Source organism: Pinus tabuliformis, chromosome 1_1 (assembly GCF_031772625.1).
Source record: "Pinus tabuliformis cultivar Carrire ecotype Pingquan chromosome 1_1, CPIR1, whole genome shotgun sequence".
Taxonomy (NCBI): Eukaryota; Viridiplantae; Streptophyta; class Pinopsida; order Pinales; family Pinaceae; genus Pinus; species Pinus tabuliformis.
This window is the reverse complement of record NC_142297.1, coordinates 731282002-731295412: the sequence shown is the minus strand read 5'-3', so window position 1 is coordinate 731295412 and position 13411 is coordinate 731282002. Positions and strand designations below refer to the sequence as shown.

At 37.2% G+C, this 13411-nt stretch overlaps 1 long non-coding RNA gene across 1 annotated transcript in view; it reads left to right on the top strand.

The window, feature by feature from the left end:
• Nucleotides 1-783: 783 nt before the first annotated feature.
• LOC149216016 (uncharacterized) overlaps nt 784-13411 on the top strand; it is a 35665-nt gene continuing 23037 nt past the window's right edge. The window contains exon 1 of the long non-coding RNA XR_016251056.1: nt 784-1201. This is a non-coding gene — a long non-coding RNA (uncharacterized LOC149216016). The remainder of the gene's footprint in view (nt 1202-13411) is intronic.

The following is a 13411-nucleotide window of genomic DNA, read 5'->3' as shown; positions in this document are numbered from 1 at the left end:
GAAGCTCTTTGTAGATGAGGAAATATGCTGGAATTGAAGCCCCAAAGCACCATCGATGGCTCGCAACACAACCCAGGCGCGACAAATGTGAAGTCTAGGTCCCAAACACATCCCTCCAACACAATAGTAACATCTTCTTGGTTTATGAGGTGACGACCCAACATATTGCAAAGACACCACACATTATCACTAATGATGCCCATCTCTTAGGCCTCTCGGTCTGCATCCGTAGTGATGAGGGATGCTATCATAAAATTGTTCTGTAACTAGGTGCCGATAGTGACGAGGGATGCTTTCATCATATTGTTCAATGTCTTGGCTGTGTTGAGGAGGGAGAGATGGTCTGCCTCTGCCTCTCCTTCCCCAATGAGGTCTGCCACACTCCCTCACCATAATGACTATGAAAGGACGCTGTAACTAACCCCTTTGTTATATATTGCCTTTAGTTGTTTACAACCAACATCCAACTTTCTGTTGCCCAAGCTTTTAACATTCTTAACATTCTTCGTAGGCAAGCCATTATTGTCATTAGGTGGACATATGTACCACAACTTGATGGGCCATAAGAGTCGAGAGGAACTACACTCAAATCAGAAATTTAATAAATAAAAATTTAATTAATATATAAAAATTGGAAAAAATTATCCTTTATTAAGTAATAAATATAATGATATTCTTTTAATAAATATTTTCTTCACTAACATATGAGCTTAAAAAATAATTAAAAAAGTACGTTACAAAATAGGAACCGACATTATGAATATTTAACCATTAACCTCAGAAATGACCTTGCATTCATCTCAATGCTTCGATGCGATTTAATGAAAACTGGGTAGGTATTCAACTGGGTAGTATTCAACGCCTCCCTCAGTTTTAATGAAATCTTGGTACTTCGCTGGTTTTACAGACCTTTTAGCTTAACTAACCATAATGTATAGAATATGTCATTGATGGCGCCTGCGTAAATGCTCTCGGGAATGCGAAGGCAGGTTTTGAGTTTATGCAGAGGATTTTTACGAGCGGCCCGAACCGAAGAGTTTCCCCAGCGATGCAGAATATAACAAATTGTATAGGCAGAGTTCAGAAAAACGCATAGTCCGTAGATAAAAAGGATTTCATCTACATCGAGTATTTTCTCCGCAGAGGCAACAAGCATTTTGAGCTCTTGAAGACCGCCACTGTAGGTTTATTGGTTATCGAGGTCAGATGATTTTTGTTTTATATTTTCTGAGTGATTGCATTTGATTTTCTGTAAACTGCAGCTAGTCTATGGTTTTCAGGGTTTTGGATTTGGGGTTTCTCAGAGAGAAAGTTGTATTGGTATGGCGGGTTCCGAGGGGCAGATCAGGGTTCCGGCTTAAATACGATTCTGCATGAAGTATCTAAGCCTAAGCCTTAGCCTAACCTCAGGTCTTTATTTATGCCTATATACCTGAATCCCTAATTTTAGGGCATGATGGTTGTCATAACCCAGAACCGTAATTTTGGGCCATGATGGTTGTCAATAACCCTAAACCGTAAGTTTAGGCCACGACGTATACCAAATTTGGTTCATTTTAAGCAAGATTGAACGTAAAGTTCATTGGCCCTAAAAGTTCATTGGCCCTAAACATACCACAAGGTGATAAAATTGCCCTAGAGGCGATTTGAGTTTTTATTATATTCTAAAGTGGGCAATGCTCTGGACATTTTCTGAGTTCTTTTATTTTGTTTTGATGAATTCTTTTTGTAATTGGTTATCCTGTTTGGCTTTTGTTGAAAATTGAAAAATTAGGTGTATATAACAAATTGAAAAATTAGGTGTATATAACGACAAATATTTTTATATTTGATAAACAAGTTGCTTGCAAAACGTCATTTGTTGATGTAAATTTGATATTGTTAACCAGTGGTAAAGGAAATTGAAAATGATAACGTTCCTGAAATTATCCTTTTGAGACTCATGCACAACACAGACTCCATAATAACTTATTTGAGTAGCTGGAACACGTGGAATTTACTTTTTCCTATTTTTCTACTTCATTTTTATTACCATATTATTTAGCATTCAAATATCGTTGTTGTCTAGATAACCAAAAGCATGTTATCTTCAGAAGAGGCATTTAGTTCAAGGAAACCCAATTGATTTATGAAGAGAGCTTAGCCATATGCTATTTTTTCATCACAATCAACATAAACAAAATAATCATCAGCCATATATTGGTCAAGTCAAGGTCAATTCAAGCACTTTCAGTGCTTAGACCGTGGGGTTATAAATGTTGCCACTTTCATGCTGCCAGCAGAGGTAACTATTGCATGTGTGATCGGTTGGAGGTCTCAGTGACCATCAACACTTTGTTATCAAGGGGTCATTTATCAATCAAAGAAAAAGAAGACTAATCGAGATGTGTCATGAGAAAGGTATGGTTGTTTTTGTTGCACCAAAATTCTCTCACATGCCTCTCTTTCCCAAAGCAGAAATGAAATCAATTCTGAGTTTGTTGAAGCATGTTACTGTTAGAAACACTGAGAAGGGGCGAATTGATATTTCTTTTCAGTTGTTATTGTTTACTAGTTAGATCACTTATAACTTGAACACAAAAAGAACAATGATAGAATAAATAATTTGATTAACCATAAATAATGAGGACTCCAATCCTCTTCTTTACAATAAATTAAGTACAATAATGTGTAGGGCTCCAACCCCAGATGAAGACACCAATCCTCAATCTCATAGGCTCCAACTTGTAGTTTGCTAAGCATCGACTTGGACTTCCCAAGGTTCCAACCTTGTCACTTTGAGGCACCAACCTCTAGGGCTCCAACCCTATCTTTGGTACAGGCTCCAACCTGGTCTTCTTAAGGACTCCTATCCTCTAGGGCTCCAATCCACTGCTTCAATCTATACTTTGCCAAGCACCAACTTGGACTTCACGAGGCTCCAACCTCTAGGGCTCCAACCCTATCTTTTCCAAGGCACCAACCTTGTCTCTACAAGGCTCCTACCTCTAGGGCTCCAACCCTCAGCTGAAATTTGTCGAGATAAGATTGATGATTCTTTATGGCTCCCAATATCTTCTGCAACAAGCCCTATCTATCTTCAACAATGCCTCCTCCAAATCACTTTATCAATGAAAACCTTGTTTTCTTAGAATATGTTACCACAACTCTTCATGTTACCCAAACAATCTCTCCTTTTGTCACCTCATGATTGCTTCAACACCTCATAGTCTCCAATAATATCTCCAAGACCTTCAAGATGTCTTCAATAGGCAACCCAAGTTCTGCACCCGCTCTAAGCCTCTTCAAGGGCTTCTTCAAGAACTCTTCAAGAGAGTCTTCACAATGCTTCAACAACAAAATATTTCTTAATGCTGCTACTGTAATATGAGTTTCTTCACGAGCCTTCTTTCAAGATGACTGTCTTGAGTTAACTCCAAAGGATGTCTATCCGAGCTCTCCACAAATGACACTGTTAGTTTGAGTCTCTCAAACTGTTTACTGGTTCAGGGTTTGCACAAGTCTGAGCTCTCTATTCGCTGTAGTGTAGGTTGAGTTGTTTACTGGTTCGAGGTTTGCACAAGTCTGAGCTATCCATTCGTTGTAGTGTAGGTCAAGCTCCTAACAAACATAGGTGATTGTCCTTAAAGTAATCACAGATCCGATGCGTAGTTCGAGCTCCACAGGTAACTATAACTCCGAGCCTTTAAGCTATTTCCCCTCCACTGATAGTCTGAATATTACTTCACACTTTTATATTAAGATCTGGACTCCACCAGGATTGTACTACCCATGATTCCGTGCTCCACCAAAACTGCAATGTCCCATAGATCTGGGCTTCACCGAAATTGAAATGTTCCTCGATCCGAGCCACAAGTCTTCTATAGATCCAATTTTCGAGCTCTAGAGCAGATATCCTTCAATTCCTTCTCGGTGTTCCTCGTTCACGAGTTGTGACTGTAATGTATCTCTGTAGTAGATCTTCACTGAATCGATACTTGAAATGAAGTATTTGACTTGTGTTTATACGAGTTTCACCAATAAATGAAAAGACACGTTCATTAGAGGAGAGGCCAACTTGTGCATGAGGTGGCACATTGAAAATATATTAAATAACTGTCGGAAGGGGTCTTTGTTAATAATCGACGAAATATAACATAGTTTTATTGTTACGGAAATGATATTATAATAGCAAGATAGGAGGGGTCATAGCGAATAACGCGAAACCATATTATAATGGATGCCGTGAAGTCCTACATGCCACATCATCACTTTAGTCTTCGTACGTCGGCACCACAAGGATAACAAAGGTTTGTATTGAAAGCTTTAACATGACATGCCTGTAAGACTCATGATATAGAAAAGTTCCGATGAGGCGGACATGATAATATATTAGACACATTATGATAAAGCCAATAGGGTTTGCAACCATATCAACAATCGACAATCGAAGGATCTTATTGGAGGTGCTATTCAAAAGTTCCGATAAAGGCAGATGTAATTAGATAATTAATTCGTTAACTTAAATCATGTCGGGTCCGCATATCGGAAGTCAGAGATTAGAGGTCCATATCGGAGATCGGGGGTCCATATCGCACATCGAAGATCGGAGGTCCATATCGCATATCGGAGATTGGAGGTCCGCATCACATATCATAGGTTGAAGACTGGAGTTTTGAGTGGTGACACAATAAAAATGCCGATATGATATTTCCTTGGTTTGGTTTTATTATATGCATTGTGATATGTTCCAATAATGGATTATTAAGGTTTCCAAAGTCTATTACTCTCATAAAACTGCTTTTCCTTTTGGCTCTTTCTCTTGGGCATACGCTGTCTTCTCTTGGATCTGCTCCTCCTTGGATTGTCTTGGCTCTTACTCTTGGCTTCCGATGACTTTCGTTTGGCTCCTGATGGCTTCTTTTTGAACTGCTTCTCGCTCTTCTCTTTGCTACTGCTCCTCTTGCTCTTTGGGTCCAACGCTTCTTGGGATTCTATCTGTGTCTATATATATATATATATTCAATGCTTATGCTATATTCGATCCATATGGCGATCAATGACAACACTGACATCTCAACAATTACGTCCTAAATGTTGTTTTTCCATGATATTGGTGTTTAGGATAGAATCTTAAATCACCGACGCTACCAAACCAAGTATCACAACAAGTCTACTTTGCACAACGAAATATTATACAACAATAAATATACTATTGCACAAAATCTACACAACTTTTTACACAATTTTACAACAATCCAACTTTGTTATATTTTAATTAATTTGATAATACAACAATCTAGGGCTCCTGTACCAGGGATAATGGCCCTCATCCACTAGTACAAGAATACAAGATACAAAATACACTGACGATCTAGCTGATGTAGTGCACAATCACAACTTGTTGTATCTTGTACATTGCGGGTCCTTTGCTTCTGTTCTGAAACACTTGCCTTTATCAATGCAAGCCCTTTAGGCCATTGAACCTTAGCTATCCAATCTGCTCTCTAGCTCATCATAAGTCCATCTACAACCAACACATAGGGTCTTTATGCACACTAGTTGCTCCTTTGTCCTTCAAGGCAATAACACTTTGAGACTTCTACCCACAGTTTCTTCTCAACTCTTTTGTGACTTTTCTTCCCATTATAGTCTTTTTGCGTTGTTTCAATGAAGACTAACATAGGGCAGGAGGGCTACCACGTATCATTATCGAATGTCGCTTCTCCAACAATGAACACGTGCTATCCAATTTGCTCATGGTTAGCCAAACCTTGAGCTCCTCCAAACTACCACTCCTAGCAACCACCTTTGTCCATCAAGGCGCTGCACTAGGGCACTTTCACGCTACTCTCCAACATACCTCAAATGCCCAATACCAATGTCCAATCTAGGACCTCATCCCTAGCATCAATTCAACATAAATACATCAATAATATACCTCTTTACTCCTCAAGGGTAGTGTAGTACAATTGTAGGTCTGGTTCGCCTAGTTAGGGCTATTGGCAAGCTACTACAACTCTCTTTTCTACCTCCTTACCTCCTCCAAAGGCTGCGACCTCCTTTCAAATAGTTCTTTGCACTCTCCTTAGCTGATTTGGGCTAATTCCAGCCCTCAAAGCTGCCTCACGACCCACTTGCTTCCAAAAGACAAGGCCTGCGACATACTTGGACTGTTCCTCAACCTTTCGGCCCCCTGTCCAAGCTGTTGTAGGTCTGTGGCCTACTTGAATTAGCCTTTCAGAGCTACGACCCACTTGTAGAAGAGAGTTCCCATGCAAAACAAGGCTAAGACACCATGCAAAACTCCCTCAAGGACTGCAACTGCCTACCTGTAGCTTCTCAACCTTGAAAGATACCTCAAGAGACACAAAATAGGCCTCATCTTTCACGTCTAGCCTTCTTCTCTAGCTCGATTGCATAAGAGATGTATTATCTATGAAGTGATGCACTTGGATGTGAGGAAATGACCTCACAATCACCTTATATTTATATCTAATATAAGGGCTTCATTAAACCATCATGGAGGGCTTGTACAATTGTCATACAACACAAGCATACATGACTTGTCATCCACAAAACCCACCAGCTACAAAGAAAAATGAATATCTCATCATAGACACCTCGGATTTGAGTGATTTTTGTTGCCTCTTTCTCCTCTCGTGGTCCTCTATCATCTCACATAATCACATGTCAAAATCTCCTCATGGTTTCACACCCACATCCTTGGGTGCAAAAGCCACACCTTGGGTTCCAAGCCCACAAAGCACTTTTGTGGTGCTCCAATGCCTAAACCTCAAACTCTAAGGCTTGGAGTACCTCCCAAGCCACCAAAAAGTCAGCACTAAGCTGCATTTGTTTTGGCTTAGGGAATTTCTGAAAGAAGAAAGACAATAAGAGCATAAATATTTGAAAACAACAACTAGAGAATACCAGTTCTAATCCTTTAAGAATATGGGTGATTTATGGTATTTGGGAACAAGCGGACAACATTATGCATTTATATTAAAGAAAACATTCATGATATCAAACACCAAAATAGAAACTCAACTTCTCAACCTTGAGGTTCCAAGCTGTTAAATGAGTTGTGTTTTTTTGGACTATTTGCACTTGTAACATTCATCTAAAAGAAAATATATAACCCAGTCTCACAAAAATGTAAACTTAAATCTGTTCTAAAATCCAAGAAAATAAATCAACAAAAGGTTCTGCACTAGTCTGCCAATCTTTTTCAATTGGTTCACATAAATTCGCAATGCTTGACATTGAAGTGAACAAAATCTCTCATATCCCCAAGACACATCTTGAGAGTCAATATAGAAAATGTATTTTTGGTGGATTCAATTTACTGGGACAATTTCATCATGGATCCTATCTTGAATGCTTAATTCCTCTCATTAGAAGCTTGCATTCTCATTTCCCAAACTCGACTGAAGTTGCACAATTATTTCTTTGCCTCAAGGTTGTTATGAAATACAAAATAAAATAGCAGTGGCAGTGGACAATATTTCAATTCTTAATGCCCCAATTTTCTAGGCAATCCAAGAGAAAAATATACTGAAGTGTTCTTGATAAGTTTCAGCCCTCTAGGAAAATTTTATCATACATAAACCAAAACTGAAAACTCTTATTTCAAGCATTAAAATAACGCTTATCTTCTCCAATTTAGGTTTGACTGAACTAGCTGGTTTGATTGTTTTCCAGCAAAAGCTGGTCTGAACTACTGCGAGGGGCTGGAAAAGACCAATTCAGTACCTAATCGACCTTTTTCCAACGAGCTTGCTAGTTTTGGTACGATGTGACTAAGGACCCTTGGAACATAATTTTTTTAAAAGAAAACAATAATTTATGAGTGGGGCAACCTAATATTTTGTTGAAATTCTAGTGTTGCAATGGTTAGAGTAGTTTTCGTAGTTGATAATGACTGTTGATATAAATTGTTACTTCTTTATACTTTATTCAACAAGTAGCTATACATGAAAATATTCAACCATTAATTCTTCAACAAGAGGAGTAAATAGAGATCATAGTAAACAATGAAAAAAAGACAATAAGCAAGAGCCAAAGGACACCAAGATTAGGCTCATAGCCAGGGAAAAACCACAAGGCAAAACCCAAAAATTCTTTCCTTATGAGAGAGAGATTCAATCCATCAATAGTACATCAAAATATTCCAATGAATCCAAAATAGTCAACAATGAAATACCCAATCAAAGTTTGCTCATAGAAGGAGAGAAGTTTCACTTCTGTTAATGAGTAATGTTTGCGTAAGGAGGTCAAAAAATATGCTTGAAGTCATTGTGATAGGAGTTCAAAGTCCCATTGAAATAACCACAAAAGTTGCTAACGCACTGTCCAAAACCCTAGATCAACTTCAGAATTATGTCACCTCAAAAGGAGCGAGTTTCTCTACAATCTTTGGCTAGAAAAAAGTCAACAAAATAGAAGTATAGATGATCCCAACCAGACCCAAGTCATTGTAGTCAACGAGCCTTTGAAGGAGATCCAAACCGTAGTCAAAAGAACCCTCTTTATCCTCTTCGCACTTGTGGATATCTTTGTAATTGTACACTGAATTGTTGTGATGGATGATGATTGAAATGAATGCCAATGAACTTGTAGGTGTCATGTGAGGGCTAGTTAGTCCTAATGGGGTCAACATGATGATCTTAAAGGAGCTGACTTGAAGGGCTTAATTGAGCTCACTTGAAAGTGACCAAAAATTGATTTCTTCTTCGAGTATGCAATGAGAAATGTCAACCATAGATACGTTATATTTCAACATATTCGACCTTTAGGGCCTTACTAATGCAATGCAATTAATGGTAATGTTAAATCTATCACTTTTACTTAAATTTTTAACATTAACATTAATTATTTCAGAATGTTTGAGAGTAGTTCCAACCTTATTATATTTTGTATGAAGAAAGTAGAATTTTAGGTCCCACTCAAAATCCAACAAACTTAACAGTTTTTAGGATATCATGATTGGGGAGATTGCAATGTTTCCATTGGAGTTTGTCATATATGATGGTATGGAACCGACATTTAATCAAGAGTACCAAACTCTCTATGTACCTCGATTTTGGCGGCATTGATTGTTGAACACCTTTGTCACGATCCTAGTAAAAATGTACCCATCACTCAAGCAAAATCTCGATTTGACATGTTAAGATTCTTTTATCATATTTTAATGCTTAGAGGATGATAGCGACAATGAGGGTCCCAATAAAGGAAATTATTTTGGTGATATGTAGGTATTTGTTGTAGCATGATTTTTTTTTGGACTCTAGAGGCCATCTAGAACCCGTTTGTTGATGTATTTTTGGTTTAGAGATGGATTGCACTTTGTGCTATTTTGGTTATATGCACCCTTACTAGCTATATATATGAGAGTTTGCATGGTTGTTTATAACGGTCTGGATTCACATGAATATGCATTTTTTTCAAAATTTGTATATTTATGAATTTTATGGTCGATTGGTTTTTTGGTTCGATTTTTTTAGGTTTTGGTCTAGTTCACATTTTTGGGCTTTGCTGGTTCAGTGAATGATTCGGTTCGGATAACATTGATGTTAAATCACTTAAGGTAATTGCCCTTACGTCAAATCGGGAAGTCTATATAGCTCGAAATTACAAACCATAAAGAACATAGATGGTAGAAAATCAAATTTGCGATTTACACAACTATTGAATAACTGAGAACTTCATTAAAAAGTAGTTGTATAGGTACATACCATAGGTTTATTGCTCTCTAAAACCCTAGCTGGGGAAAACAAAAAAAAACTTTAGCTCAACCAAGGAGCTCCAACATCCATTAAGCACTCAAACAAATCCTCCAAGGCAAGACATCTTTTCCTCCTCTTCTTCTTCACCAAATATACCGCTAGGGTTTAATCTCAAAACTCTAATTTCAATACTCCAAGGGATGAAACCCTAATTATAGACTTCAAGATGTTGTGAGATGATCAATAAACCCTAGCAACTCCATGAGAGAGAGAAAGCAGATATAAATGAAGATATAATAGAGAGAGAATGAGTAGTGTGCTCATCTTAGTCACATCTCTAACCTAAGTTGTAGGAAACACACCCTCTCGTACTAGTCAGGTTTTTGTATTGAAACGTTGAAACATGACTAAAGTGTGTTTGAAACATTTTTCAATCCATATCAAATGCATTTCATGTGTGGAAATGTGTTTTGTGCATATTGAAATAGGTATCCAAAAAAAAGATTGTCATGACTTTACGACAATTTGATTGTTGGGATCCACATTTTTTGTTTTAATGCTTCATTAAAGGTTAATTATGAATTGATGAGACATTTAGAAGCATCTAAGACTAGCAATTTTCTTTTAAAAGATGGTTTCACTCTCAATTTGCACCAAAACTATTGCCAATTAATGGTAATGTTAAACTCTTTAAAGTTGAGAGTGGTTTAAACCTCATCCGACTTCATATGGAGAAAGTAGAATTTCATATCTCATTGAAAATTCAATAGACTTAATAGCTTTCAAGATTTTAGGATTGGTAGGATTGCAACATTTTTATTAGATTCCATCATGTATAAGGGTATGGGATTGACATTTATTTAAGAGCACCAAGACCTAATGTACCTTGATGTTGGTGATATTTATCTTTTGACTCCTGTTGTGGCCTTAGCAAAAGTGCATTCTTCACTTAAGCCAAAGTCATTGATTAGGTATGTTAAACTTTTTCTACCATATTTTAAAGCTTGGATTAAGTAGTTTCATCAAAACTGCATGTTGTTGACTAATGTGCTTCAAGGATTGAGATAGATGCAAAGGGTGATGATATTGATTAGGATCCCAATATAAGAAATGGTGGAACATTGCTTGTCATTTATGTTTGTCATTTAAATGTTCTTGCTTGTTTATTTGTAATGCTTTCTTTTCAAGTTTCAGTATAATGTGCTATATATAAAATGAGACTACACACACACACACACACACATGCATATATGTGTGTGTGTGTGCATGTCTATATATATATATATATATTGAGTGGGTCTAATGGTTAAAAACACTTGTTTCATCCTAAGAGTTCACATGTCCAAATCTAGAGGGGGGATAGAGTATGTGCACCTCCGTAAACTTTAGCACAATCAAATTGGTGCTTGGAGGTAGGTCCCTTATGCCACAAACAAAGGCGTATCATACTCCACTAGGTCCACTCTCCTTTCATGAACATCATCACAACCAAGTTTCCCCAAGCCAACTTCAAGCTTCCATATAGGAATTCAAGCTACCTCATGCTGTCTAGCGCTTGATGCCATCCTCAAAGATGTAATATGCTCCTTCTCTTAAGGACAACTTTCTCCAAGCGAGCAACATCATCATGTGGCCATCATGAAGGATGTGACTTAAGCTATTAAGGGAACTCCAAATTTATAAGGAAGAATGTCAGACAATCACCTAACTAAGGTCGATCAATCACTAATTAAGCAATATCGAATGTGCAAATCCACCTCGAACCATCCAAGGGCTAAACATACACCATGCATCCCAAATCTCATTAAGCACCCCTAAACATGGTGTAAAGACTTTTGGAGTCACTTGAAAGCTGATAGATTTGTGTGGTGAATTTTTTTCTTGAAATGGATTTAGGAGTCAATGGATTGCAACTTGTGCCTAAAGATTGTGAGTATTGTTATAGAAATCTCACTCACAATCAACTTTGGCAGGGGTTTGAAAAATGAAAATTGGGAAAATTCAACAAAAAATTGTCGACCAATAAAAGATTCATAAAGTAATATTTTTCAACTAAATGAAAACATGAACTTAAATCATCAGATAATTACATTGTGACATAAATATTAAAAGAAGGTATTCAATTATCATATATAGGTTATTTAATCACATACATCATATATTAACCATCAGTAGTTGACAGGGTTGAGTTAAAATTCAAGAGTTTAAAATAAAATTAAAAATTAAACTATAATATGGATGTGTTAATGACCTTTTCCTCTTTTCTAGGGCCTATTGGTGGAGAGTCTTGGAATTGCATGTCCAATGGAGCTACAAATTGGTGGTTCATACACTTGATTTTGTTGGTTGTGCATTGGTTGGTCGTGAGTTGGCTAATCTTGCTCTAGTTGGTCTTGCGCTCGATCATGCTCCGTATCTAACTAGGGAAATGAATCCTCCATAATAGGTCTCTCACCCTCCTCAACATTGAGTTAGAAGTGCGATGAATCACATCCAAGTAAATGACTTGTACATCAAGTGGGTTCTTCAACTACCCCACCCATAATCAAAGGATGTCGTAAACATACATCATATCATTGAGATGTTGATACTCCATCTTATTATGCTTTTGTGAGTGTTTTTTCAAAGAAACTCCAATTGTGTTGGCAATCCAAAGCACTAGAAAATTGACTTAGTACACTGATTACAATTTTTTGAAGATTTGATGTTTGTCCACCATAGTTATCCCACCACACATCTTAAAAAATAGGAAAAGAGAGAACAAGTAAATTAAATTTCCAAACAATATACTCTTATTAATAAAGTCTAAATGTGAACTTTAAAGTTGAACAATCAATCATACAATTTGAAAGTTGAAGTGAAATTGCTTATCTAGCCACAAAAATGTTCTTACCCACATTTCTATATCATAGCCAAATAATCCTAGAGCTCTCTTGTAATTCTTTAACTCAGACTATATTGCTGCATGCACCTATAGGTCTAGCACCATTTTCTACACACACTAAAGAACTTGGCCAATAATGTTAGTGGTGAAACTTGTAGTGAAATTCACTAGAGTAAAACAATGTGAACTTCTTGCTCTGTGAACTGTGAAATGCTACATGTTGTTCCATATATCATCAATCAAATCCCATATAATGATGTGCTTGGCCTTTCCCTCGTCACCTTTTTAAACTAGAACAAGAAATTTGTATTAAGCAAAAATCTGCGACTGAAACATGCAGTTGAAGTACATCGACATAAATGGTACATGGAAAAACTTTTCCATGACTCTAGAAAGAGGGGGCAAAAAGCCATCCTCCTCCCGACAAAAGAAGAAAGGGGGGAGATCCAAAACTAGACCTTCTAAGACTTGAACCTATTGCTTTTTGAGAACAAGAGTAGTTTCTTACAAATTTCTTGCACAAAATGGTACAAAAATAAAACATTTCTAATATTTAATCAAAATTGACACCCCATTAGAATCGCGTGAGGCTAAAGAATGGTGGGCACTATATTTTGGAGATTTCTTGCTTCATTCTTTCTATTTCTTGTTAATGAAGGGGACGATCGTTGATTGCTTTCTAAAACTTCCGAATATGAAGGAGAAGAACAAGAGAGATTGACCTCATTCTCTTCCTCTGAACTGGCCTCTTCTTCTTTTTTATTTGAAGGAGAGGCATTTCAATATCCTTAGAACTAGTCTCTTCCTCAATGTGACAACT